The 26,494-nt window shown below is 45.1% G+C and overlaps 1 protein-coding gene and 1 pseudogene across 2 annotated transcripts in view; one reads left to right on the forward strand and one right to left on the reverse strand.

Annotated features, from left to right (window-relative positions):
- The window catches only part of LOC309807669 (interferon regulatory factor 6-like), a 1,069,421-nt gene that overhangs the window by 230,726 nt on the left and 812,201 nt on the right, over window positions 1-26,494 (forward strand). The window lies entirely within an intron of this gene.
- LOC309808881 (forkhead-associated domain-containing protein 1-like) overlaps window positions 1-26,494 on the reverse strand; it is a 101,508-nt pseudogene that overhangs the window by 34,264 nt on the left and 40,750 nt on the right. Inside the window, exons 4-7 of the transcript in view lie at window positions 21,458-21,567; window positions 18,122-18,358; window positions 5,876-5,999; window positions 2,082-2,212 (exon numbers count right to left, since the gene is read on the reverse strand). The product of the transcript in view is annotated as a forkhead-associated domain-containing protein 1-like (transcript). The remainder of the gene's footprint in view (window positions 1-2,081; window positions 2,213-5,875; window positions 6,000-18,121; window positions 18,359-21,457; window positions 21,568-26,494) is intronic.

Raw genomic sequence — 26,494 nt, forward strand, 5'->3', positions numbered from 1 at the left:
TCATGAGTTCTGAGGAATAGAGCGTTTAAATTCCTCTTCAAAGTTAGCAAACTTCACTGCAGGGGAAATCCAGCTGTGCAGAGTCTGGGTACTTAGGGTGCAGGAATTGGGATGTTTTCACGCTGTGAACGGTGAGGGTGGAGGGGGCCGAGCCAGTGAGCTCGGGTCCATCTTACGGCTTTTGTGCAGGTTGAGTCTCAAAGACACAACTGCCCCGACTGGTGTGGAGGGGTAAACGGAGCTGTCTTGCCCGAAGGCAGCTCGGCAACAGGCATTAAGGGCATAAGGATGGATGTGCCTTCTTTTGACCCAGCAATTCCCACTTTAGGAATGTACCTTAAGGACAATGACTGGAGAAATAAGTAAATCTGTAGTTTCAAGGATGCTCTTCACAGAATTGTCCGTAACAGTGGAAGAAAAAAAAAAAAAAGAGGAAACAACCCAAGTGTTGTTTAGAACAGCAGACCACTTTATAACACTGGGTACATCCAGGAGAAAGTATGTAGCTTTTAAGACGAATGATAAGAGCGTTGATTTATTAGCACGGGAAAATAGTAAGTATTTAAAATTTTTAAAAATGTGCATAGTATAAATTCACTATAAAATGATTGATTGATTGATTTCTAGGCAATATATAGAAATAAGACTGGAAGAACATACATGAAAATATTAACACTGATTTCTCAAGGTAGCATTTCCTCTCCTCTTTTTATTTTTTCTTCTCAATGTCATCTACTTATTTTTCTAAAATTAACACACATGATGTATGTCATTTAAAAAAAAAGGCATATCAAATGTTCACAAGAGCAGTACCCTTGGTGGTGACGAGCCCTTCTGCTATTGGCCAGCACAGTCTAGAGGAGAAGGGACCTCATTCCGAGGTCAACGAGGAAGGGGAAACAGGGACATAAATCATCCAAATGCACTTCAGGAGGTAGAAGAGCCAAGCAGGTGCTGTCTTTGCAGATTCCTTCTACTTAGCACCAGCTCTGCATCCCCTTCCCGTCCCCAACACACACACACACACACACACACACACACACACAGACCCCACATTAAACAGCTATAGCACATGCCTGGGAAGACACTCTGCTTGGGAGAAACGAATGCAGAGGGCTTGGCCAGGCAGCCAACCTAGGGCAGAGGCAGAAGAGCACAACTAAAACCAGCCTCCCACTTCTCAGAAAACGATTTTGTCATCCCCATTTCACAGATGGGGAAATGGAGGCCAAATAAGTTACAATGAAAGAAAGCTCTGGGATTGGACCCTGGTCTGTCTGATCCCAAAGCTCGTGCAGTGCCTTTCACCAGCTCCAAACTGGGTATGGTACTACGTACCAGGTGTTACTTATTGTGCCTTTTCCTTGGAACCTCAAGATCTGTTCTCACCCCACCCCCATGCAGACCTAGCTATCGGGTAGCCTCTGGGAATCTCTGAGTTGCCACCTGAGATGAAAGCTTTGAGGTTTTACCTTGACTCACAGAAACAGGCACATCATGCAAATACTGAGAAATCTTATCCTATAGAGTCAGGATTCTAAAGTTAGCATTGAAGGCAAGATTTGCAAATAGTCAAAGTTACATGTAAAAAGCTCTTTGCTTGCCTACCACGTCCATCTTCCATAGAGACATTCTACACACTAAAGTCTAAGGAAGGAATGAGCGTCTGCGTGTTTGCATCTGGATCTTCAGACGTTCTGCTTTGAAGACAGTTATGAGAACCAGCGGTGCTGGGACCACGATGCAGCCGTGTGGTCATCCGTGCTCACAGGGAGATCGTATTCTGTTTAATGTTAAACTTTGCAATGGCAGTATATGCTCATAGGTGGGTTTGTTGCTGGGATTAAACAAACTCATTTATAATAGGGGTTAGAAAATGTTTGCTGGATGTGAAAATCTATTATGCTTCTTCTGAGCCACATACACACTGTCCTTTGAAAGGCTTCAGAGAAGTTGGCCACCTGCCCAGCAGCTACCCTCCCTGTGTCCTTGGGCACTGGCCTCATCTCACCACCGTGTGTCATGTGACTCCACTGTGTCTGCTTTTCGCAGCTACAATTTGCTGATGACCCGACACTCACTCTGGAGCTGAGGGCTTCGAGCTGGTGATCCTTTTCTTTGTTCTCACTTTTCAGTTGATTCACCTCCTGTTGTAATTGTTGAACTTGACCATCCTTTACTAACACGTCTCTTTGCAAAGATGACACCATCTCTGTAAAAGAACCAAACCAAACCAAAACAAAAGACTCATGGAGGTGAAAGAGGCAAGAAGGATTCTTGGCAACACCATGGCTCTCAGCCAACGTTCGGACAAGACGTTCAAAACCCGGGCCACCACCGGTGCCCTCCTAGAACTGGGGAGGCTTTTTCCAAGGGTCACAGAGCAGGAATGGGAATGAGAGCAAAGTCCACGGAACAGGGTTTGAGGCTTCAGTGAGAATGAGGGGCAGTCAGCACCAGCGAGAGGAGAAGCCTTTGGGGGCCCCTTGTGGGCACAGGCCAGGCAAAGCCGGGAGGAGAGGCCACACCATGGGCCTGGGGAACAAAGGCCCAGCACAGGGAAGGTCCAGGAATTCTTCTCCAGAGGCCAGGAGACGGGCGTGTGGCAGAGGGAACTGCTGGACACTATTGATGGGGTGGGTGGTTGGTTTCACAGTCCTCTGAGTTTGGACCCCTCTCTACCACTTATTAGCTTGGTGGTCTTGGACAAGCTATTTCACCTCCCACTGTCTGTCCCACACAGAGTTATTGTAAGGGTCAAATGATGCAGTATGTCCCAAGAACACAAAGTGGCTAAATTATGTTTGTTCCATGGCGCCTATGATTTTTCTCGGCAGCCAGCTTCCAAAATGGCCCCAATGATCCCTACCACCTAGAATTCATGCCCTGGTTAGCCCCTCCCACCCTGAATAGGGCTGCCATGGGTAACCAATATGATACTCTGGAAATGACGGACTGTTTCCTCTGAGGCTGGGTCATAAAACACGCTGTGGCCTCCTCTTTGCTCTCTCTCCAATCATTCACTCTGGGGGAAGCCAACTGCTGTGTCGTGACGACACTCAAGCAGCCCTAGAGAGAAGCATGTGTGCTGAGGGACTAAGGCCTCCAGCCAATAGCCACATGAGCAGCCATTCTGAAGGGGGATCCTCCGGCTCCCCCCGAGGCTTTAGATGACATGACTGATGCCCCAGCCGACATCTTGCCTGCAACTCATGAGAACTAAGTCACCCCCCGCTCAAATCCTGAACTACAGAAACTGGAGGAGATAATAAATATTGGTTAGGGTTTTATCCATTACATTTTGGGGTAACTTGTTATGCAGCAATAGATAACTCCTCCATTACTGTAGTATCATTTTTTTAACATCTTTATTGGAGTATAATTGCTTTACAATGGTGTTTTAGTTTCTGCTTTATAACCAAGTGAATCAGTTATGCATATACATATCTCCCCATATCTCTTCCCTCTTGCATTGTAGTATCATTTTGAATAAAAGTGGGAAGAAGGGTGCATAAATGCAGTGGTATTGGGTTATCTCCTACGGTTCTTTTCTTGAAAGAACATCAGGCCCAGTTTTAGTGGTAGGTATCAATCAAGAATGTCTATGAAATAAAGCACAAAATGCTCCAGAATTTCATTTTAAAAATGAGCTTTGCCTCCAGGACAGAGTTCAGTTACTTGGAAATCCCTCTGGGGCTTGCCACACTTTGAGTGGGTCCAGCCCATCTCAAGCGTTATCCCAACCCAGGCCTGTCCGACTCCCTGATCGGAGAAGGTGGGATCTGAGACAGGCTTGATGCTTGGATGAGGTTTCACTGGCCGACATACGGGAGGAAGGTGAGGACCAGCGAGTTCATCCTTCCATTCCTGGTGCCCAGAACAGCACCTAGCCTGCGGGAGGTGCTCAGAAAACATCTGAGGACATCCCAAGTGAGGGAGGAGCATAAGCAGAGACCTGGGGGCAGCAGGGGGTGGGTGTGGGTGTGATTAAGTTGCAGAGTGAGGCAGAAGAAAAGCACAGATTCATACAGAGATGGGGATTCACGTGCGACTCAATGCTATGCCTGGCTTCTACAGCTGTGGGCATGTTTCCTGCTACGCACTGGCTGCTTTCAGAGTGATGTGCCCCTCCGAGGCTCACTGCCTCCTCCCTGTCACCTGCTTCTCTCCCTCCCCTCGTCTGTGAGTGGCCCCATCCTCTTCAGGTCTCTAGACATGTCAGTTTCTGCTTAAAAACCTCCACTGGATTCCCAACACCCTTGGAATAAAAACCCAGACCCCCCCGACCCTGCCCAGCCCCACAATCCCCTGTTCACTCCACGCAGGCTCGCTTGCCCTTGGCTTGTCCTTGCCCACCTGAAACAGGTCCTCTCTAAAAGAAGGACATAGCGGTGGAGGATACAACATGAACTGGTTAGAATCGGCTAGGTCCAAGGGGGCGTAAGATTCGAGTTCCAGGGGAACTGGAGCCCCATTACAGGCTCATTGTAACACATGAGCGAAATGACACACCCATCAGCACCAGGACTGTTCCGAGGCTGACCATAAAGGTCAAAAAGTGGGTGGTGGGGCTTCCCTGGTGGCGCGGTGGTTGAGAGTCCGCCTGCCGATGCAGGGGACACGGGTTCGTGCCCCGGTCCGGGAAGATCCCACATGCTGCGTAGCGGCTGGGCCCGTGAGCCATGGCTGCTGAGCCTGCACGTCCGGAGCCTGTGCTCCGCAATGGGAGAGGCCACAACTGTGAGAGGCCCGCGTACAGGAAAAAAAAAAAAAAAAGTGGGTGTTGGCCCAATTCCTGGAAATCCCCGCCCCTTCCCCAAAATATTAGAGTTGTCCCAATCCTCCCACTCTTTAGCCTATAAAATTACCCAGCCCATAAAAACTAACTGCCCCATATTTGGGGGTCTCTAGCCTTCTGAAATGGCCCACACTCTGTCTGTGGAGTGTGTTTCTCTCTAAAGAAATCCACTTCTTACTTTGTCTCTCACTGAATTCTTTCTGCATGAGACATAAAGAACCTGAGCTTTATTAAGTCCCGAGACCAGATGCATGATCTCGATTAAAAGATAGTGGGTTCTGAGTGGGTTCGAGTCCCAGCCCACGGGTTCAAGTCCCACCTGAGTTCCATGGTTGCACACCCACTAAGCTGGTCCCCCTTGGCCTCCCCCCTTGAAGCGCTGGCCACCACGACACACAGTTTATTTTCTCCACAGCAGCACTGCTCTCTGAAGTGGGCTTGTTTATTCATCCCTTTACTTTTATTGTCTGTCAACCCCTCCCAAATCTGTGAGTACAGGAATCTGACTGTCTTTTTTGGCTCTCCCTCCCAGGAGCCTGGAATGGGGCCTGACACCTAGTAGGAGCTCAAGAAACATGTGGAAGCAATGAAGGAATCCAGGGAATCAAAGCTCAGCCACAGCTGTGCGTTGGCTGCCCCTCTCCCAACCCAAGCCCTTTATCAGGGAACCACCTCTGATCAAATTAGAAAATGGTTTCCCTTGGGCCCAAGTGCACTCGGCTGAAATGGGTGAGACCATGGGTGCCTTAAAGGAGTGACCCCATTTTGTCCACGCTCTAGTTTGCACTCAGGCTGCTTTGTGGAACCACCCAAGCCACAAGGCGACCTGTGTTCTCCCTGGTGGGGCCAGTGCTCAGGAGACCTTGTAGCCAAGAGATACCATTCTCTCAAATATTTACCAGGCCCTGCCCTCGGAACTGGGTGGCAAGAAACCTCCACTGAGGGAGAACTCTAATGCACCGACACGGGTGATCCCTGAGGCTGCACCCAGGTCACGGGCACAGGTGCGCTGGTTGACTGGTGATGTCTGCAGCGGGAGGGCAGAAGCTCTGGGGCCTGAATGCAGAAGGGCCTCACCTGACGTGATGGCGGCGTCCCTCCTTAAGTTCTCGGCCTCGTGCTTCAGGGAGGTGATTTCTAAGTTTCTCTCAGACAGGGTCTGGCTCAGCACCTGGTTGTAGACTTGCTGTAGGGCACTGATCTGTGGAAGGAGGCAACACACAGTCAGAGGGGGCCAGCCAGGCCTGCAGGACACGCCGGTACTTCTCCAACGTTGGGCAAAGAGTCGGGTTGATCTTGGATCGGGGTGTTGGGGAAACCAAGGTTTTCCGTTGTCACTAGTGGAAGGGGCAGGAGGGGGCCTGTTCCTTCAGTGACCACCATGTCATCGGTCCTCGAGACACGGACCTTATCTTTGTGGCCACCCAGGGGCTCCAGTGCTGCTGTCTTCCTATGACCTGTGGATTTTCAGCCATAAATAGACCAGCTGTTGGTTCCAGATCATCCAGCACTGACTGGATGCACAGCAAAGTTCAAGAGCCGGGAGCAGGTTATGAAATGAATTCCCTCTAATGAGAATAGAGGGTAGTTTATACCTCACAGAACACTCCAGAGTTTACAAAGCCCGTTCACACATGCTACACTGATACTCGTCACAGCGTTGCTGAAGGCTGACGTTCCCATTAATGTGCCCATTTTGCAAGGGAGCCAGGTTGAGACTCAGAGAGGCGAGGCCCCCTGCTCGGCATCACGTGGCTGGTCAGACGTGGAGTCTGATTCAAACCCAGTCTTTAGTTGCCTGGTTCCTCCTTCCCAGGTGGCTCTAGGAATGAGCGTGAGAAGTTGGAGGCTGTAAAGCATGGCATGGACTCGGGAGCCGGACTGTGGCCTTCAAGTCCTGCCTCTGCCAGTTAATGGGCTTTGTGAACACAAGGAGGACACCATATTCTGTTTCCTTTTGTTCAGTCTGTATGCGGGGTGATGGTAGTCCCAACCTGATAGGATTGTTAGAAGTATTTTAATAAGTTAACATGTGTACAAGTGCTCAGATCATGCCTGGCACACGGCACAGGGGGATGAGCTGTGACGGTCCTCTCCTCTACCTACCACGGGGTGTTTTTTTTGTTTTCTTTTTTTTTTTTTTGCGGCACGCGGGCCTCTCACTGTTGTGGCCTCTCCCTTTGTGGAGCACAGGCTCCGGACGCGCAGGCTCAGCGGCCATGGCTCACGGGCCCAGCCGCTCCATGGCATGTGGGATCTTCCCGGACCGGGGCACGAACCCATGTCCCCTGCATCGGCAGGCGGACTCTCAACCACTGCGCCACCAGGTAAGCCCTCACGGGGTGTTTTAGCTTCAGCTTCCCTCGTGCGTCTCTGGGGAAGATAGTTGGTAATCTTTATGTGTGCATTTGTAAGCCTTGCCAGGCTCACTTAAACGCCAGTGTGGTTGTTATTAAGAGGAAATACAAGGGCTTCCCTGGTGGCGCAGTGGTTGAGAGTCTGCCTGCTGATGCAGGGGACACGTGTTCATGTCCCGGTCTGGGAAGATCCCACACGCCGCGGAGCGGCTGGGCCCGTAGCCATGGCCCCTGAGCCTGCGCGTCCGGAGCCTGTGCTCCGCACTGGGAGAGACCACAACAGTGAGAGGCATGCGTACCACAAAAAAAAAAAAAAAAAAAAGAGGAAATACAGGAATCGTGGGTGGGAGCACCACAGGCCGGCTCTATCTATGGCTGCTGTGAGCACCCTCAAAATCCATGGATCAGAGCCCCCTCAAGGGCCGGTCCCTCTCCAGGGGTCTAGGTCTACACGTGAGGTGCGGAAGGCTCTCCATCAAATGCAACGTTGGTAAGGGCCCGAAAGTAGCTGCCAGGCCTCGGCCTCCACAGAGCAGGTACCCGAGAGGCCGGGAAAGAGAGCTGGGCCCAGAACCCCCTCCCTCTCGGTCTGATGTGGCCAGACTGCTTGTTCTGAGTGGCCAGGACTTTCCCACCTCAAGGTGCACTGTGGGCCTTTGCCCTGTGATTTTTCAGATGTCAGGCCTCAGTACTCCCACAGGGACCCGTTTACTGGGGCATAAATGCCACGCAATCCGTAGACAGGACAAGAGCTAGCTTGTTTTGCTTTTCTTTTTTTTTTTTTTTGCAGTACGCGGGCCTCTCACTGTTGTGGCCTCTCCCGTTGTGGGGCGCAGGCTCCGGACGCACAGGCTCAGCGACCATGGCCCACGGGCCCAGCCGCTCTGCGGCATGTGGGATCTTCCCGAACCGGGGCACGAACCTGCGTCCCCTGCATCGGCAAGCGGACTCTCAACCACTGCACCACAAGGGAAGCCCCACTAGCTTATTCTGATAGATCAAAATGGAAGTGACAAGGAGAAGGGTGCAGTTTCTTTTCTTTTTTTAAAAATAAATTTATTTATTTTTGGTTGCGTTGGGTCTTTGTTGCGGTGCACAGGCTTATTGCAGCGCCTTCTCTTGTTGCAGAGCATGGGCTGTAAGTACACGGGCTTCAGTAGTTGTGGCACGAGGGACTCAGTAGTTGTGGCGCACGGGCTTAGATGCTCCGCGGCATGTGGGATCTTCCCCGACCAGGGCTCGAGCCCGTGTCCCCTGCACTGGCAGGTGGATTCCTAACCACTGTGCCACCAGGGAAGTCCTGGGTGCAATTTCTTTGTTCTCCTAAGGTAAGGTTGCCAGATTTAGGGGCGGAAAAAAGGATGTTCACTTAAAATAGGATTTCAGATAATGAATAATATTTTAGTGCAAATGTGTCCCATGCAATATTTGGGACACACACTAAAACGAAATTCTAAAATTCAAATTTAACTGGGTGTCCTTACTTTTTCTAGCAACCCCACCCGAAGAGAGTTCCTAAACTTCAGTCATTCATATACCACTTTCACTATTTTTCCCATGTCTCTTGGCTAGCCCCACTATAATTTCTTAGCATTTTTCGTAGAAGCAGCTCCCTTTTTAAACTTAAAAACGTGCATTAAATTAAAAATAACTGTTATAAGAGTAAATAGAGATTCAGTATCTTAAATAAAAATAATCCCTCCAAAAGAAGAAATACAGGAATTTCCCTGTTTACCATCAGACCAGGTTGCGGGCATCACACTAAAAAAAAAAAAAAAAAAAAAAAAAAGATTGGGGGGAGGTGGTGGGCATGCCCAGGTAATGGAGTTCGGGCGTGCTGATATGGCCACCAGATGGCGGTCACAGCCTTTGGTCTTGGTTTGTGTCCTTGGAAATCTTGTCATTATTACTCTGGTAGAATTAACAGAACCATCAAGGTCTCACAAGTTTTCTGACTCGTTTCATACACCATCATGGTTCAGAGTCTAGGACATTTGGGGCAGTTACACTTACTTTTTCCCTGGGGCACCTGAGACATTATTGGGGGGGGTCTATGCTAGAAGTTGCGGGGACACAGGTCACTCTGACCCCCACTCTCCCCAAGGCTATACTTTTGCATGTTTGTGCTTTGGAAACTTTGAGTGAAAAAATTCTTTCACATCTTACTTTTCTCTGTTGGGGGGAAATACAACTTTTCCATAAAAGGTCCTTGGAACACTGAAAGTGTTTGTAAGCTCTTCTCAGCTTAATGCTTTTATTTGCATGATACCAGAGATAGAACACACAGAGACAAACTTCCAGAAGGGAAAACATACGTTCCCCTCTAAGACTCCAGTGGTTTTGACAGATTGAAAATATTTCAATCTGAGTGTCAGAGTTTTAGGATTTCGGATTGCTGGAAAACTCCAAAGAGTCTTCAAACCTCTTTGATACTTTTACTATCAAAGTAAATATCCATATTGTTTGTAATGGCATAAATTCCAAGATGTTTAATGTCTGTTAAGCTGTGTAATAAAATGGGCACTGAATCATAAGAAAGTTAAGAGTGCTAGGAGGAGTGATTGTTTCAGGATGATAATTTGGCTTCTAATTAGCACAGGCGTATAAGAGCACATGGAGGTAAGAATTTTCTAGTGATATTGTAGCGGATCGAAGATCTCTGAGAGCAAATCATTATGCACACACCTTCGGGGACCAGGGAAAACACATAAAGTAATCAGAACCATAAATCAACCTGCCATGTGGCTTACACTTCTGGTGGAATGCTCTGCAGGCAGTAGAATACTTAAGAAACTAAAATGTCAGTGGATGAAACTCGATTTGAGTTCAAACCAATGGAGCCTCGGGTTCATATATGCCTTGCTATAAAATATTCTTCTTCAGTTATAAGTGAAGCTCCAGGGGTAGGGGTGGCAACAGCATGATGCATCAGTGTAATTATTTCTAGATAATTTCTTTGTAAAAAAACATTTTTTCCCCCAGATATCGGCAGCCACTTTAAATAAAACTCAAATTGGGACCGGCTGATATTCAAAGCTATGTGGAAATTATATAATATTCTATGTCAAATATATTTCAATTATTTAAAAAAAGGTATGTGGGGAATTCCCTGGCAGTCCAGTGATTAGGACTCTGTGCTTCCACTGCTGGAGGCCTGGGTTTGATCCCTGGTCAGGGAACTAAGATCCTGCAAGCCGCGTGGTACGGCCAAAAAAAAAAAAAGGTATGTGGGAATAATTCAGCCTCGTCCATGTACCTGAAAAAGACATGTCATTTTCTCAGGAAAGCTCTGAAATGGGAGAATAACTGAAAGGAATATTTCAGCAAAATTGGGTTCAGTTCAAGAAAAAGATGCTCATTAATGTGTCAGCTACATGTCAAGGTAGCTGTTTGCACTAATAATTCCTATAGGACCTGTTACTTTCATTGTTTTTTGAAAACCAGGTTTGAAGGAGAGTCATGAGTTCATTTAAATATTAGAGCATGTATTTGTTGACTTGTTTATTCTATCTCCCTCACTAGAGCATAACAGGGGGAAGGATCATGTCTGTCTTGTTCTCTGCTGAATTCTCAGAGCCTGGAAGAGGGCATGGCACAGGATAGGCCCCCCAAAATATTTCTTTGGATTAATGGACGGATGGATGAATAAAGAACAAACAAACAGCCACAGTCCTAACAGAGTTCTAGAAGGTTACTGGGCCCAACCTTTGCCTTCATGGAGCTTACAGTTTCCTGCTAGAATCTCCTAGGTTCACCATACACAATCTGTGTCCTTTCTAGAGCACCATTTCTAGGACTGAAACTGTGTACCTAGAATCGGTTACAGAAGGGAAAGACAGTAAACAGAGCACAAGAGAACAAAGGCCCCCAAGCACTGACTACGGTTTTTTTTTTTTTCTCTCTCTCTCTTTTTTTAAATGTTTATTTATTTATTTATACTTTTCTTATTAGTCACCCATTTTATACACATCAGTGTATACATGTAAATCCCAATCTCTCAATTCATCATACCACCATCCCCACCCCCTGCCGCTTTCCCCCCTTGGTGTCCATACGTTTGTTCTCTACATGTGTGTCTCCATTTCTGCTCTGCAAACTGGTTCATCTTTACCATTTTTCTAGGTTCCAAATATATGTGTTAATATATGATATTTGTTCTTCTCTTTCTGACTTACTTCACTCTGTATGGCAGTCTCTAGATGCATCCACGTCTCTACAAATAACCCAATTTTCTTCCTTTTCATGGCTGAGTAATATTCCATTGTACATATGTACCATTTCCTCTTTAACCATTCGTCTGTTGATGGGCATTTAGGTTGCTTCCATGATCTGGCTATTGTAAATAGTACTGCAATGAACACTGGGGTGCATGTGGCTTTTTGAATTATGGTTTTCTCTGGGTATATGCCCAGTAGTGGGATTGCTGGGTCCTATGGTAATTCTATTTTTAGTTTTTTAAGGAACCTCCATACTGTTCTCCATAGTGGCTGTATCAATTTACATTCCCACCAACAGTGCAAGACGGTCCCCTTTTCTCCACACCGTCTCCAGCATTTGTTGTTTGTAGATTTTCTGATGATGCCCATTCTAACTGGTGTGAGGTGATACCTCATTGTAGTTTTGATTTGCATTTCTCTAATAATTAATGATGTTGAGCAGCTTTTCATGTGCTTCTTGGCCAGTGGTATATCTTCTTTGGAGAAATGTCTATTTAGGTTTTCTGCCCATTTTTGGATTGGGTTGTTTGTTTTTTTAATATTGAGCTGCATGAGCTGTTTATATATTTTGGAAATTAATCATTTGTCAGTTGCTTCCTTTGCAAATATTTTCTCCCATTCTGAGGGTTGTCTTTTCATCTTGTTTATGGTTTCCTTTGCTGTGCAAAAGCTTTGAAGTTTCATTAGGTCCCATTTGTTTATTTTGGTATTTATTTCCATTACTCTAGGAAGTGGATCAAAAAATATCTTGCTGTGATTTATGTCGAAGAGTGTTCTTCCTATGTTTTCCTCTAAGAATTTTAGAGTGTCTGGTCTTACATTTAGGTCTCTAATCCGTTTTGAGTTTATTTTTGTGTATGGCGTTAGGGAGTGTTCTAATTTCATTCTTTTACATGTAGCTGTCCAGTTTTCCCAGCACCACTTATTGAAGAGACTGTCTTTTCTCCACTGTATATCCTTGCCTCCTTTGTCATAGATTAGTTGACCATAGGTGCGTGGGTTTATCTCTGGGCTTTCTATCCAGTTCCATTGACCTATATTTCTGTTTTTGTGCCAGTACCATATTGTCTTGATTACTGTGGCTTTGTAGTATAGGCTGAACTTAGGGAGTCTGATTCCTCCATCTCCGTTTTTTCCCCTCAAGACTGATTTGGCTATTCGGGGTCTTTTGTGTCTCCACACAAATTTTAAGCTTTTTTGTTCCAGTTCTGTAAAAAATGCCATTGGTAATTTGATAGGGATTGCATTGAATCTGTAGATTGCTTTGGGTAGTATAGCCATTTTCACAATTTTGATTCTTCCAATCCAAGAACGTGGTATATCTCTCCATCTGTTGCTATCATCTTTAATTTCTTTCATCAGTGTCTTACAGTTTTCTGCATACAGGTCTTTGTCTCCCTAGGTAGGTTTATTCCTAGGTATTGTATTTTTTGGTTGCAGTGGTACATGGGAGTGTTTCCTTAATTTCTCTTTCAGATTTTTCATCATTAGTGTATAGGAATGCAAGAGATTTCTGTGCATTCATTTTGTGTCCTGCAACTTGACCAAGTTCACTGATTAGCTCTAGTAGTTTTCTGGTGCCATCTTTAGGATTCTCTCTGTAGAGTATCCTGTCATCTGCAAACAGTGACAGTTTTACTTCTTCTTTTTCAATTTGGATTCCTTTTATTGCTTTTTCTTCACTGATTGCTGTGGCTAGGACTTCCAAAACTATGTTGAAGAATAGTAGTGAGAGTGGACATCCTTGTCTTGTTCCTGATCTTAGAGGAAATGCTTTCAGTTTTTCACCATTGAGAATGATGTTTGCTGTGGCTTTGTCATATATGGCCTTTACTATGTTGAAGTAGGTTCCCTCTATGCCCACTTTCTGGAGAGTTTTTATCATAAATCAGTGTTGAATTTTGTCAAAAGTGTTTTCTGCATCCATTGAGATGATCATATGGTTTTTCTTTTTCAATTTGTTAATATCGTGTATCACATTGATTGATTTGCATATATTGAAGAATCCTTGCCTCTCTGGGATAAATCCCACTTGATCATGGTGTATGATCCTTTTAATGTGTTGTTGGATTCTGTTTGCTAGTATTTTGTTGAAGATTTTTGCATCTATATTCATCAGTCATATTGGTCTGTAATTTTCTTTTTTTGTAGTATCTTTGTCTGGTTTTGGTATCAGGGTGATGGTGGCCTCAGAGAATGAGTTTGGGAGTGTTCCTTCCTCTGCAATTTTTTGGAAGAGTTTGAGAAGGATGGGTGTTAGCTCGTCTCTAAATGTTTGATAGAATTCACCTGTGAAGCCTTCTGGTCCTGGACTTCTGTTTGTTGGAAGATTTTTAATCACAGTTTCAATTCCATTACTTGTGATTGGTCTGTTCATATTTTCTATTTCTTCCTGGTTCAGTCTTGAAAGGTTATAACTTTCTAAGAATTTGTTCATGTCTTCTAGGTTGTCCATTTTATTGGCATAGAGTTGCTTGTAGTTGTCTCTTAGGATGCTTTGTATTTCTGCGGTGTCTGTTGTAACTTCTTTTTCCTTTCTAATTTTATTGATTTGAGTCCTCTCCCTCTTTTTCTTGATGAGTCTGGCTAATGGTTTATCAATTTTGTTTAACTTCTCAAAGAACCAGCTTTTAGTTTTATTGATCTTTGCTATTGTTTTCTTTGTTTCTATTTCATTTATCTCTGCTCTGATCTTTATGATTTCTTTCCTTCTGCTAACTTTGGGTTTTGTTTGTTCTTCTTTCTCTAGTTCCTTTAGGTGTAACGTTAGATTGTTTATTTGAGATTTTGCTTGTTTCTTGAGGTGGGCTTCTATAGCTATAAACTTCCCTCTAAATCTATGGGATGCTTTTGCTGCATCCCATAGGTTTTGGATCGTCGTGTTTTCATTGTCATTTGTCTCAAGGTATTTTTTGATTTCCTCTTTGACTTCTTCAGTGATGTCTTGGTTATTTAGTAACGTACTGTTTAGCCTCCGTGTGTTTGTGTTTTTTACAGGTTTTTCCCTGTAATTCATTTCTAATCTCATAGCGTTGTGGTCAGAAAAGATACTTGATATGATTTTAATTTTCTTAAATTTCCTGAGGCTTGATTTTTGACCCAAGACGTGATCTATCCTGGAAAATGTTCCATGCGCACTTGAGAAGAAAGTGCAATCCGCTGTTTTTGGACAGAATGTCCTACAAATATCAATTAAATCTATCTGGTCTATTGTGTCATTTAAAGCTTGTGTTTCCTTATTAATTTTCTCTTTGGATGATCTGTCCATTGGTGTAAGTGAGGTGTTCAAGTCCCCCACTATTATTGTGTTACTGTTGATTTCCTCTTTTAGAGCTGTTAGCAGTTGCCTTATGTATTGAGGTGCTGCTATGCTGGGTGCATATATATTTATAATTGTTACATCTTCTTCTTGAATTGATCCCTTGATCATTACGTAGTGTCCTTCCTTGTCTCTTGTAACATTCTTTATTTTAAAGTGTATATTATCTGATATGAGTAATGCTACTCCAGCTTTCTTTGATTTCCATTTGCATGGAATATCTTTTTCCATCCCCTCACTTTCAGTCTGTATGTGTCCCTAGGTCTGAAGTGGGTCTTCTGTAGAAAGCATATATATGGGTCTTGTTTTTGTATCCATTCAGCAACCCTGTGTCTTTTGGTTGGAGCATTTAATCCATTCACGTTTAAGGTAATTATCGATATGTATGTTCCTATGACCATTTTCTTAATTGTTTTGGGTTTGTTTTTGTAGGTCCTTTTCTTCTCTTGTGTTTCCCACTTACAGAAGTTCCTTTAACATTTGTTGTAGAGCTGGTTTGGTGGTGCTCAATTCTCTTATCTTTTGCTTGTCTGTCAAGCTTTTGATTTCTCCATCGAATCTCAATGAGATCCTTGCTGGGTAGAGTAATCTTGGTTGTACGTTCTTCCCTTTCATCACTTTAAGTATATCATGCCACTCCCTTCTGGCTTGTAGACTTTCTGCTGAGAAATCAGCTGGTAACCTTCTGGGAGTTCCCTTGTATGTTATTTGTCATTTTTCCCTTGCTGCTGTCAATAATTTTTCTTTAATTTTTGCCAAGTTGATTACTATGTGTCTCGGTGTGTTTCTCCTTGGGTTTCTCCTGTATGGGACTCTCTGTGCTTCCTGGACTTGGGTGGCTATTTCCTTTCCGATGTTAGGGAAGTTTTTGACTATAATCTCTTCAATATCTTCTCGGGTCCTTTCTCTCTCTCTTCTCCTTCTGGGACCCGTATAATGTGAACGTTGTTGTGTTTAATGTTGTCCCCGAGGTCTCTTAAGCTGTCTTCATTTCTTTTCATTCTTTTATCTTTATTCTGTTCCGCAGCAGTGAATTCCACCATTCTGTATTCCAGGTCACTTATCCGTTCTTTTGCCCCAGTTATTCTATTGATTCCTTCTAGTGTATTTTTTTTTCAGTTATTGTATTGTTCATCTCTGTTTGTTTCTTCTTGAATTCTTCTAGATCTTTGTTAAACGTTTCTTGCATCTTCTGGATCTTTGCCTCCATTCTTTTTCTGAGGTCCAGGATCATCTTCACTATCATTATTCTGAATTCTTTTTCTGGAAGATTGCCTCTCTCCATTTCATTTAGTTGTTTTTCTGGGGTTTTATCTTGTTCCTTCATCTGTTACATAGCCCCCTGCCTTTTCATCTTCGCTGTCTTTCTGTGGATATGGTTTTTGTTCCACAGGCTGCAGGATTGTAGTTCTTCTTGCTGCTGCTGTCTGCCCTCTGGTGGATGAGGCTATCTAAGAGGCTTGTGGAAGTTTCCTGATGGGAGGGACTGGTGCTGGGTAGAGCTGGCTCTTGCAATGGTGGGCAGAGCTCAGTAAAACTTTAATCTGCTTGTCTGCTGATGGGTGGGTTGGTTTCCCTCCCTGTTAGTTGTTTGGCCTGAGGTGACCCAACACTGGAACCTACCCGGGCTCTTTGGTGGGGTTAATGGCATACTCTGGGAGGGCTCATGCCAAGGAATACTTCCCAGAACTTCTGCTGCCAGTGTCCTTGTCCCTTGGTGAGCCACAGCTGCCCCCCGCCTCTGCAGGAGACCCTCCAACACTAGCAGGTAGGTCTGGTTCAGTCTCCTATGGGGGTCACTGCTCCTTCCCCTGCGTCCCAATGCACACACTACTTTGTGTGTGCCCTCCAAGAGTGGAATCTCTCTTTCCCCCAGTCCTGCCAAAGTCCTGCAATCAAATCCCACTAGCCTTCAAAGTCTGATTCTCTAGGAATTCCTCCTCCCATTGCCAGACCCCCAGGTTGGGAAGCCCGATGTTGAGCTCAGAACCTTCACTCCAGTGGGTGGACTTCTGTGGTATAAGTGTTCTCCAGTTTGTGAGTCACCCACCCAGCAGTTATGGGATTTGATTTTATTGGGATTGCGCCCCTCCTACTGTCTCTTTGCGCCTTCTCCTTTGTCTTTGCATGTGGGGTATCTTTTTGGTGAGCTCCAGTGTCTTCCTGTCGATGATTGTTCAGCAGTTAGTTGTGATTCCAGTGTTCTCGAAAGAGGGAGTGAGAACATGTCCTTCTACTCCGCCATGTTGAACCAAATCTGACTACGGTTTTAAGCAGAATTATGCACTGAGGCCAAAATTCATCAATGACCAATTGCTTTTTTATCAACTTTGTTGAGATATAATTTATGAACAAGATCAGTGGCCAATTTTAAAGTAGTTCTTTAAAACTTAAAATTTTTTTTTTTTTTTTTTTTTTGGATTTAGTTTCAGGAGGAAGGAAGTTGACTGGTAAATCCAAACATTCTGGGTGGAGAATTTTTGGTGAAATTCCCTATAAATGAACCAGCAGCTGCCTTCAGGGTTTGATAAAGGCCTCAGTGTTTGGAACACTGTGGGGTTCCTTCTCCCCATCTCCAGCTCTTTCTGGCTGGGTCCGGGTGGGTGTGAGAAGTGGTCACTGAAGCGACAGGAGTTGGGTGGAAATGCAAAGTGGGTGTGAAAGCATGAGGTGTACAAGGTGGCAGAGCTGAGCCCAAATCACATCACTGCCTCTCACTTGCTGTGCAAGCTGTAACAAGCTCCTGGGCATCTCTGAGCGTGCCTCAGTCTCCTCATCTGTAGAATGGCATCTGCCAGAAGACTGAGGTTTAAATAGCTAATGAGGGGACTTCCCTCATGGTGCAGTGGTTAAGAATCTGCCTGCCAATGCAGGGGACACGAGTTCGAGCCCTGGTCCAGGAAGATCCCACATGCTGTGGAGAAACTATGCCCGTGGGCCACAACTACTGAGCCTGCACTCTAGAGTCCGCGAGCCACAGCTACTGAAGCCCTCATGCTGCAACTACCGAAGCCCACGTGCCTAGAGCCCATGCTCTGCAGCAAGAGAAGCCACTGAAATGAGAAGCCCACGCACCGCAGTGAAGAGTAGCCCCTACTCACTGCAACTAGAGAAAGCCCGTGCACAGCAACGAAGACCCAATGCAGCCATAAATAAATACATTAAATAAGTAAATAAATAAATAAATAAGCTAATGTACCCAAAGCACCTGCACCGGGGCCTGAACATGGTAGGCACTTAATCAAATCTAATATTGTTCTTACAAGGCTAGAAACTTGCCAACCCTCCACTCCCTGGATCTGCACTCTTCACCATGCTGTGCTCACTGCCCATTTCTAACTACCCGGGTGGCTCCCCCCAGGCTCTACCTGAGAGCTGTCACCCTGTGTTGTGACCCCAAGGCCCCGACCCACTTGTCTCTGAGCCCTACCTGGTTTTTCAAGCTCTGGATCTCTCTCTGTTGGGCATCGTCCTCTTCATGCAGAACCTGAAACTTGGGCGGGATCACCCTCTCCTTCTGCCTGGAGGCAGCTGTTTCCAACAGCTTCTGGCTCAGGTTGGCCACTTGGTTCTGCAGGCTTGCTATCACGGTGTCTTTGTATTTAGATTCAAGTTCAAAATCGGAGAGACGGCTGACTTCTTTTCCCAGCAGCAGAATTATTTCATCCTGGGTGGAGGACAGATGGGAAATTTACTAGGTGTGGGTCTGGATGTAAGGCTGAGCCCATTTAAAGAAAGACAGGAAAAATATGGTATCATTCTTTGGGAAGGTGAGGGCAGGCAGGGAGGGAAAAAGCAGACTTTCAAGGCTATCTCTGTCACTTCGAAAATCTCATAGAGACAAGAATTGGGTTAAAATGAGGTAATTGTATATAGACTCCTGTAATGGATGTCTGTACCTCACAGGTACGGAAACTTTCCTTTCCCCGAGAATTAGACTTTCATATTAAGAACAACCATCCCACTTGGGAACATTTGTTGCTAGAAAGTTTACTTAGAATGATTTCATTTATAATATACAGCCTAGCACACTGGGGGCCTAGGAAAGGTACTTAGGAAAACAACATTCTGTATGACCACTTTCTGCCTATAATGAGGGTTATTTGTTTTAACTTAAAACATTCTTAACTGTTTGTTTTCCCTTTCCTCTCTTCTAATATTTCCTGCCTCTTTTGGCTATTCATGTATGAATTTTTTCCAGGTAACTCAATCAGGAAAGTAAATGAGACAGGAATAGTGATTTATTTGCATGGGCTCATGTAAACTTTCGGCTGGAAAAACAAAATTGCTGGTAGACTGTACCCACAGGTATAATTAACCCTGTCCTCCATCTCTCCAGTGAAAAAGCTCTGCAGCCAAAGAATTGGTTAGGTTTTCCAAAAAAGGAAAAAAAAATTCCCCCAAACTTCTCACCAGACGTTATCAATAAAATGTCAGAAAAACTGAAGAAGAAGAAGAAGAAGAAAAAATTCCCCAGAGGCCTTTTCCAAAGCAGTCACGGGAGGAGGTAAACGGGCAATTTCTGGGCCAGCTCATTCCCAGGAGAGCCGTCCAGTCAGCCTCACGACCTGCTAGCTCCGTGACCTGGGGCAGGACAGGGTCTCGCTCATGAGAAAGCCTGTCTGACATTGCCAGCTGCTGCCAGGGGCCTTCCTTTGGGTCCTTGTGAAAGTTGGTGGCAAAACTTCAAGAGAGAGCATCAGACATATTCCCTACTCCTGGGCAGTTTCCCCTGTTTCACCCTGTTATCATCAGCCAGGTGCTTATTCATTTTTCATGCAACAAACTTTCATCGGGCAGCAACTAAGTGCCAGGCCCCGTGCCAGTGCTGGAATATAAGAAGTTTGCAGAGGGCAGTGGACAGCTGTGGGTTCTGCTTTCCTGGTGAGGGTCCCCTTGCCCTTCTGGAGGGAGCGTTCCTCCTTCCATGGGGTCTGGGTAGGATTGTCAGTCATGTGCCCTGCTCCTTCTTGTCCCGCCTCCCCATGTGCATGTGGCCCAAGCTGGTCAATCAGAGATTTCACACATCGATTACAGAGGGAGAGGAATCTTGCCTTCTTTTGGATCATAAACTTTAAATATGTAGGCTTGTTTGCCTGAGTTTGTCTTTTCTGACACACAAAGCCAGCCTTATGTAGAAAGCCAGACTCTGAGGGAAACAGAGGGGAGAGGTTGGTAGTGGGGAAGTGTTCTGATGACATTATTCAAGCTCCTGGATCTAGCCATACCTGAAGCTAGTGGCCCTTTAAATTTTCCAATAAGTTGAGCTAATCGATGCTCCCCCTCAAGCTAATTTGTTTATTGTCACTTGAAGGAGTCCTGGCAAGTCAGGGTATAAACGACTTATAAAGAGAAAGAATTCTTTCTATTATAAATAGAAAAAATGATAAATGGCTTATAAACATTTTCTATAAATAGAAAAAATTATAGTGGTTGCACTATATTTCCGAGTTAAAATTGAGGCAGGTTGAAAAATGGCAACAAATACTTTGCAGTCTTGCCATCCAGTCTATTTCCCCACCCTCTAGTCTGGGCTGGCCCCGTGACTTGCTTTAACCAATGGAATGGAGTGGAAGTGATGCTGCATGATCTCCAGGCAAGTTCTTACAGGCTGTGCAGCTTCTGCTCTGGCCCCCTGGGAACCCCGAGACCACCGTGCTGTGATGAAAAACCACATGCACAAAGGGGCGCACCAGTCCAGGCGTCCTGGCTGAGGCCCTAGATGTGGGAAGGAGGCCAATGGAGACCGACCACCAAACTGGCCAAGCCAGCGGCTGACTGAGGCCGCATGAGTGAGGCCAGAGGACGCGAGCAAAGGAACCTTCCAGGTCAACCCATAGATTCTGGGGAATAATGAATTGCTGTTGGAAGCCGCTAAGTTTTGGGATGGCTTGTTACACAGCGATAAATACAGAATCTGAGTGTGGCTTCTCGCCTTTCTGCAACATTTTTCAGAGTCTGGTCCCAGGATGCCTGGTTGGAACCCCCTGCCTCCTGAAGGTTTGAATTTCCGTGTCTGACAAGAACCCCAGGTAGGTCTGCTCCTCACAAACTCTGAGAATTGCTGCAGGAGCAGGCCCTGGCCCTGAAGGAAAGCGAGATATTATAGACTGCTTCTTTTAGAGTAACTTTCGAGTCGTGTCTGAGTGGGGAGAAATTGACCTGGGCCCTTCCCAGGATGGCTTGAATCCACCTGTTCTGCTCGCATCCCTGCTTTAAACCTCTCTGGTTCTTTAACGAGTCTCTTGGCCCAGGCCTCCCTGACTTCAGGGCTCAATTCCTCCTGCTAGGAACGTGTTTTTGCGTCACTGTCCCATCACTGAAGGTTGACCAAGTGATTACTGTGTGGGAGTTAGAAGTACCCGCTGAGAAGCTAACCAGACCTCGCTTTGAATCCTAACACTGCTCCTTGCATTGGGCAGCCGTGAACACATCACTGAACCTCTCTGAGCTTCAGTTTCCTCATCTGCAAAGTGAGGGTGATAAAATCTATTTTGAAGATGGTGAAGATTAACGAGCTAATAAATGTCAAGTGCACAGGACATGGCCCAGCACACAGTAGGTGCTCAGTACCTTGTAGTTGTAGATGTTATTTGGGATAAAATGAGCAGTGGCCAAACCTGGCTGAATGTCTTGGGAGGAAGAGGTGGTTTCTTGGAAGTAGGAAAAAGGGACGGTCCTTGAGACACAGAGAACAAGAGGCAGTGGCAATCTCTCCATGGTCCCTCTTGCTGCTGTAGCTCTGTGCTTCCCCGAGACCCCTCACCTTATCATACTGGGCCAGGTCCTGGTCCACAAAAATTTCTCTGTAGGGCTCTGCCCCAGGAATTTCCTCGGCCACTGATTGTTCCGACAGTTCCGCCGCGTTGGTCCACACTAACACACAAGATCAACAGAGAATGCAGAGGAGACTGTGAGTTTCCCCAAAGTCTTAAAAAATATTTTCAGATTAACCTTCACATTCATGAGACTTATGCACTGAAAGCATTACAGGAGGACAGGAAAGGGTAAGAGCTGCCTCATTTCTCTTCCCCAGCATTAACTGCACTGATGCACTGTGGTGTGTCTCTTTCCAGACATTTTTCTATGCCGCATAAGAGGTGATGACCTTGGGCAAGTCATTTGCTCTTTCTAAGCCTTCGTTTCCACATCCATAATTTAGGATCACTGATAGTCTCTGCTATAAAGGGCTATCTGGAGATTAAATAGAATAATGATATAGAGCCGGGGTTGGCAAACTATGGCCCTGCGGCCAAATCTGGCCTTCTGCCTATTTTTGTAAATAAAGTTTTATTGCAACACAGCCACAGTGATTGATTTACATATTATTTATGGCTGCTTCCCAGCTACAAAGGCAGAGCTGACTAGTTGCAGCACAGACCATGTGACCCACAAATCCTAAAGTATTTACTATCTGGCTCTTTACAGGAAAAGTTTGCTGACCCCTCATGTAGATCATTTAGCACTAAACATTAGCTATATATTTTTTACTGCAGTCATATCTTTTCAAAAAACAAAAATGCATTTACATGTCAGAGATTCTTATCCAGCTTACTTTTCAGCTAACAATATCAAAAACATCTTCCCATGTCAGTATTTGAAGCTGTACTGGGTCCTTTTCAAGGGTAGCATTGTGGTCCATTGTCCAAGTGTGCCAAACGTGTTTAACTAGGATCCACTTGATAGACATTTAAGCTTTCCTAATTTTTTTCTTATTTACCCCAATATTACAAGGCCTGTTTATATGACTTTCGGGGAATATGGCATTGTGTTTGGGGGCCCCACTCTGTATCACATCAGACATCTCGCAATTCACTCACATCAACACTGAATGGTGTAGAAACCATTTTCTTGGTGTAGAAACGTTTGTAAAGATTTCTATAATTCTACTTGTGAAACCACTTGGGCCCAAGCAGCGTATTTTAAATTTCCAAGTGACTATGGTTTCTGGACAGTCACTGCACATTCTTATCTTCCTGTGAAGTGAGAAGCTGAACAAATTGTTTTCAGTGGTGATGAAACTTTAATGAGTATTAACATTAATGATGAATGAAGCACGCACTATCATGTTTGTGGACATTCATCATTTATTCATTTTGCTTCTGCCTTTTTTATTTATGCATTTTAGAATCAAAGATTCCTGCCCCCCAGCCAGGTCTCAAACCTCTTTGTGGACCCCAGAACCTCTAGTGGACATAGCTGATGGCCTGTGGTGCCCGGAGAATGCACAGCCTTGCGTGTTGAATGAGCAGCCCTGGCCACAGTGTTTCCTGGGGCACGAGGAACAGAAGGGCCTGGAACTTCAGCAGCTGCCCATTTTCTCTCCCTCCACCTCCCCAGCTAGGTCCATGATTAGAAAACTTTTATTTGAAGCTCACTGCCCCCATCTGACTCTCTTGGATCCTGAGCAGCTAAGTCCTAACTGACTATAGCAGCAGTGCCTGATAGAGAAATAAGGGGAGCTACAGAATGCAATTTTCAATTTTCTAGTAGTCGCATTAAAAAGGTGAAAAGGAGAGATGAATTTTTTAATGATCAATTTGATTTAACCCAATACATTAAAAAAACATCATTTCAACACGTAATCGACAAAAAATATGGAGATATTTTATATTCTTTTTCTTCGAGGCATGAAGCCTTTGAAATCTGGGGTTTATTTTACACTGATTGTGTATCTCAATTTGGAAACTGAATTTTCAGGAGGAAGACTTGATCTGTTTTCAGATTCCTCAAGAAATCGGCTCCCACTGAAGGAAGGTACTGCCTGGCCTGTGTCCCCAGGGAGGGCCACGGGGTCTGACCCTAAATGGGCCCCTGTCCAGTCTCAGCTTAGAGTTCTGGCATCTGATGCCATCTCTAGGGGTGACTCTGGCTGCCTCTGCAACCCTGTCGTGGCTGTCTTGAGGGACCCTTCCCCGCAAGATGATGGCCGGAGTGGGACTTCATAAAACTTACAGAACAGGCTGATCGATGGGGTCCCTTTATTAGGGAAGGTGTGTTTACCGAAAGTCTTTGTGGGGCTAGAATTTGCTCTGAGACTCGCTTTCCTTACACCCAGGCAGGGAGGTGCTGGAGCAGTTACCCCTCACCTGCCCCAAACTTCTTTACCGGCTACTGTTATTTATCAGAAAGAACCTAAGGGCCATGTATGACCAAACCGGCTTAACTCTAGCTGCCGGATCCTTCGGAGGTCCCAGTGGGGAGAAGCCCCAGGGAGGGTCGGGAGGGCTGGGGCGGTGGGAAGGCGGATATGGGGACGCAGGCACTTTAAGAATTTTCGGGCATGAGCTGTTGGCCAAAGGGCAGGGAAGTTACTTTAATATTTTAACAACCCCCAGCTGTCCTGGTGCGCTCCAGTAATCACCAGTCTGCAGCAGGGGCAGTATGTGTGCACCTTAACTGTGTCTTTCAGACATTGTAAGTTGTAAATAAAAGTTAAATAACAATCATGGTTAGGTAATAACTTAATTTTTAAATTTTAATATTTAAAATTTAAATATTAAAATTATTAAAATATTAAAATTTAAATATTAAAATATTAAATATTTTAATATTTACTGAATGTTCGCTATGCACCTGGCGCTGTGCTCAGCACTTACACGCAGGATACGATTTCGTCTTCATAACAACCAAGTGAGATAGGCATTATTATTCCCATCTCCATTTTATACGTGAGAGATATGAGGCACAGAGACGGCAAGTCACCTGCTCAAGGACACACAGCTGGTAAGTGGTAGAGTCAAGGGATGAACCTAAGTTTGTTGGATTCAGAGCCTATGCTTTTAACCACTATGCAGTCAATGTATTGAAGTGGGAAGATGTTTATGACATATTATTGAATTTTAAAAATCAGGTAGGGAATTCCTTGGCAGTCCAGTGATTAGGATTCTGTGCTTCCACTGCAGGGGGCACAGGTTCCATCCCTGGCTGGGGAACAAAGATCCTGCAAGCTGAGCGGCACGGCCAAAAAAAGAAAAAAAAAGGTTACCTATGTTAGGTTCATATGATCCCATTATTGGGAAAAAAATATATATATATATGAATCAAGATGCTATTTTAATAAGTCACTCCACATATTTTCTTTTCTCAGTAATTCTTCCCCACCTCCCATGAGCTCTTGCCATTAAGATTTGGCCTTGGAGCTGACGTTTTATTGCCTTGTGGTAAAGGAAGGATGAGTATTAACTAGAACAGGGTGAGTTTTCCCCCAGGCAAAATGACGTTTTCATTTTTGACAATGTCTGGAGACATTTTTGAGAACCACAGTTGGGGGGGTGGTGGTGGTGTTGCTACTGGTATCTCTGGTGGGTAGGAGTCAGGGATGCTGCTAAACACTCTACAGTGGACAGGACAGATCCTTCAACAAGGAGTTATGCGACCCACCTGTCACTGTGCCAAGATTGAGAAACCCTGACCTGATTTGCAGTAAATAAATCCTTGGCTTTGGGTTTTCAAATAGAATTTTTCAAGTCTAAAGCAAGGTGACAGTCTAACAGTAAACCAATTTAATTGGAAGAGCCCAGCTTTGCTAAGAGAGGAAAGAGCTTTCTTGGAACCCTTAAAAAGAGGTGTTTTCTGTCAAGAGACAGCATGGAGGACTGGAGCACAGAGTTTTCTCTGAAGCGTGGAGTAGAGAGGCCCAGACACAAAGGAACTCCCCATGACACGGGAAGATGAAAGTCCTTTTCTGAGGATGGGGAGTGTGTCAGGGGAACGAGGGTAAACGTTTGGAAACATGAGACCTGGCTGAGAGGCTGAGGAGATAGAGCCCAGGTAGATGTGAGGGACTCTAAGCCATATGACTCTTCCTTCATTTCTCCAGGGGGGATGCAAGTCCTTTAGAGAAGCCCCAAGTTCAACATGGCACTGGAGAAACCGGTGATTACAGCGGAAAAATTTAAATGGCGGAGTGAAAAAAAGAAAAGAAACAGCCCATGTGACATGTGTCCAAAGGACGCATTAAAAAAACCCCACAAAACCCTGTATATATGTTCATAAAACAGAACATGATCCATACAACAAAATGAATGAATCTCAGAAATACTATGCTGAGTGAAAGAAGCCTTCCACAAAGGAACGTGTACTACATGGTTCTGTGTACTTGAGATTCTAGAACAGGAATATCTAATCCATGGCTGGAAAAGAGTTCAGAAGAGTGGGTGCCTCTGGGGCCTGGGGCTGGGAATTGACTGGGGAGGGACATGAGGGAACTTTCTGGGGTGATGGTAATGTTCTATATCTTGATAGGAGTTTGGGTTACATAGGTGTACACGACCGTCAAAACTCAGTGAGCACACTCAAGATCTACACCTTTCATGGTGTGGTAGCCAGTCTCCCAGATGGCCCCACTGATTCTTGTCTCTTGGTATTCAGACCCTTGCATCATCCTCTCCAATACTGGATGGACTTTATATTAGTTAGCTGGGGCTGCCATAACAAAACACCACAGGAGGTCTTAACAAAAGAAATTCATTTTCTCACAGTTCTGGAGGCTGGAAGTCCAAGATCAAGGTGTGGGCAGGTTTAGGCCTCTCTCCTTGGTTTGCAGACGGCCACCTTCCTGCTGTGTCCTCACATGCCCTTTTCTCTGTGCACGTGCATCCCTGGCGTCTCTCTCTCTCTTCTTACAAGGACACCAGCCCTTGGATTAGGGCCCACCCAATCATCTCATTTGAACTTACTCATCTATTTCAATACACTATCTCCAAATATGGTCACATTCTGCGATATTGGGATTGAGGCCTCAGCATATGCATTTTGGGGGAATGCAATTCAGTCTGTAACAAAGCTTCTCTATGTAACC

Source organism: Mesoplodon mirus (genome assembly GCF_964341445.2).
Source record: "Mesoplodon mirus genome assembly, chromosome: 7".
In the NCBI taxonomy this organism is placed as follows: Eukaryota; Metazoa; Chordata; class Mammalia; order Artiodactyla; family Ziphiidae; genus Mesoplodon; species Mesoplodon mirus.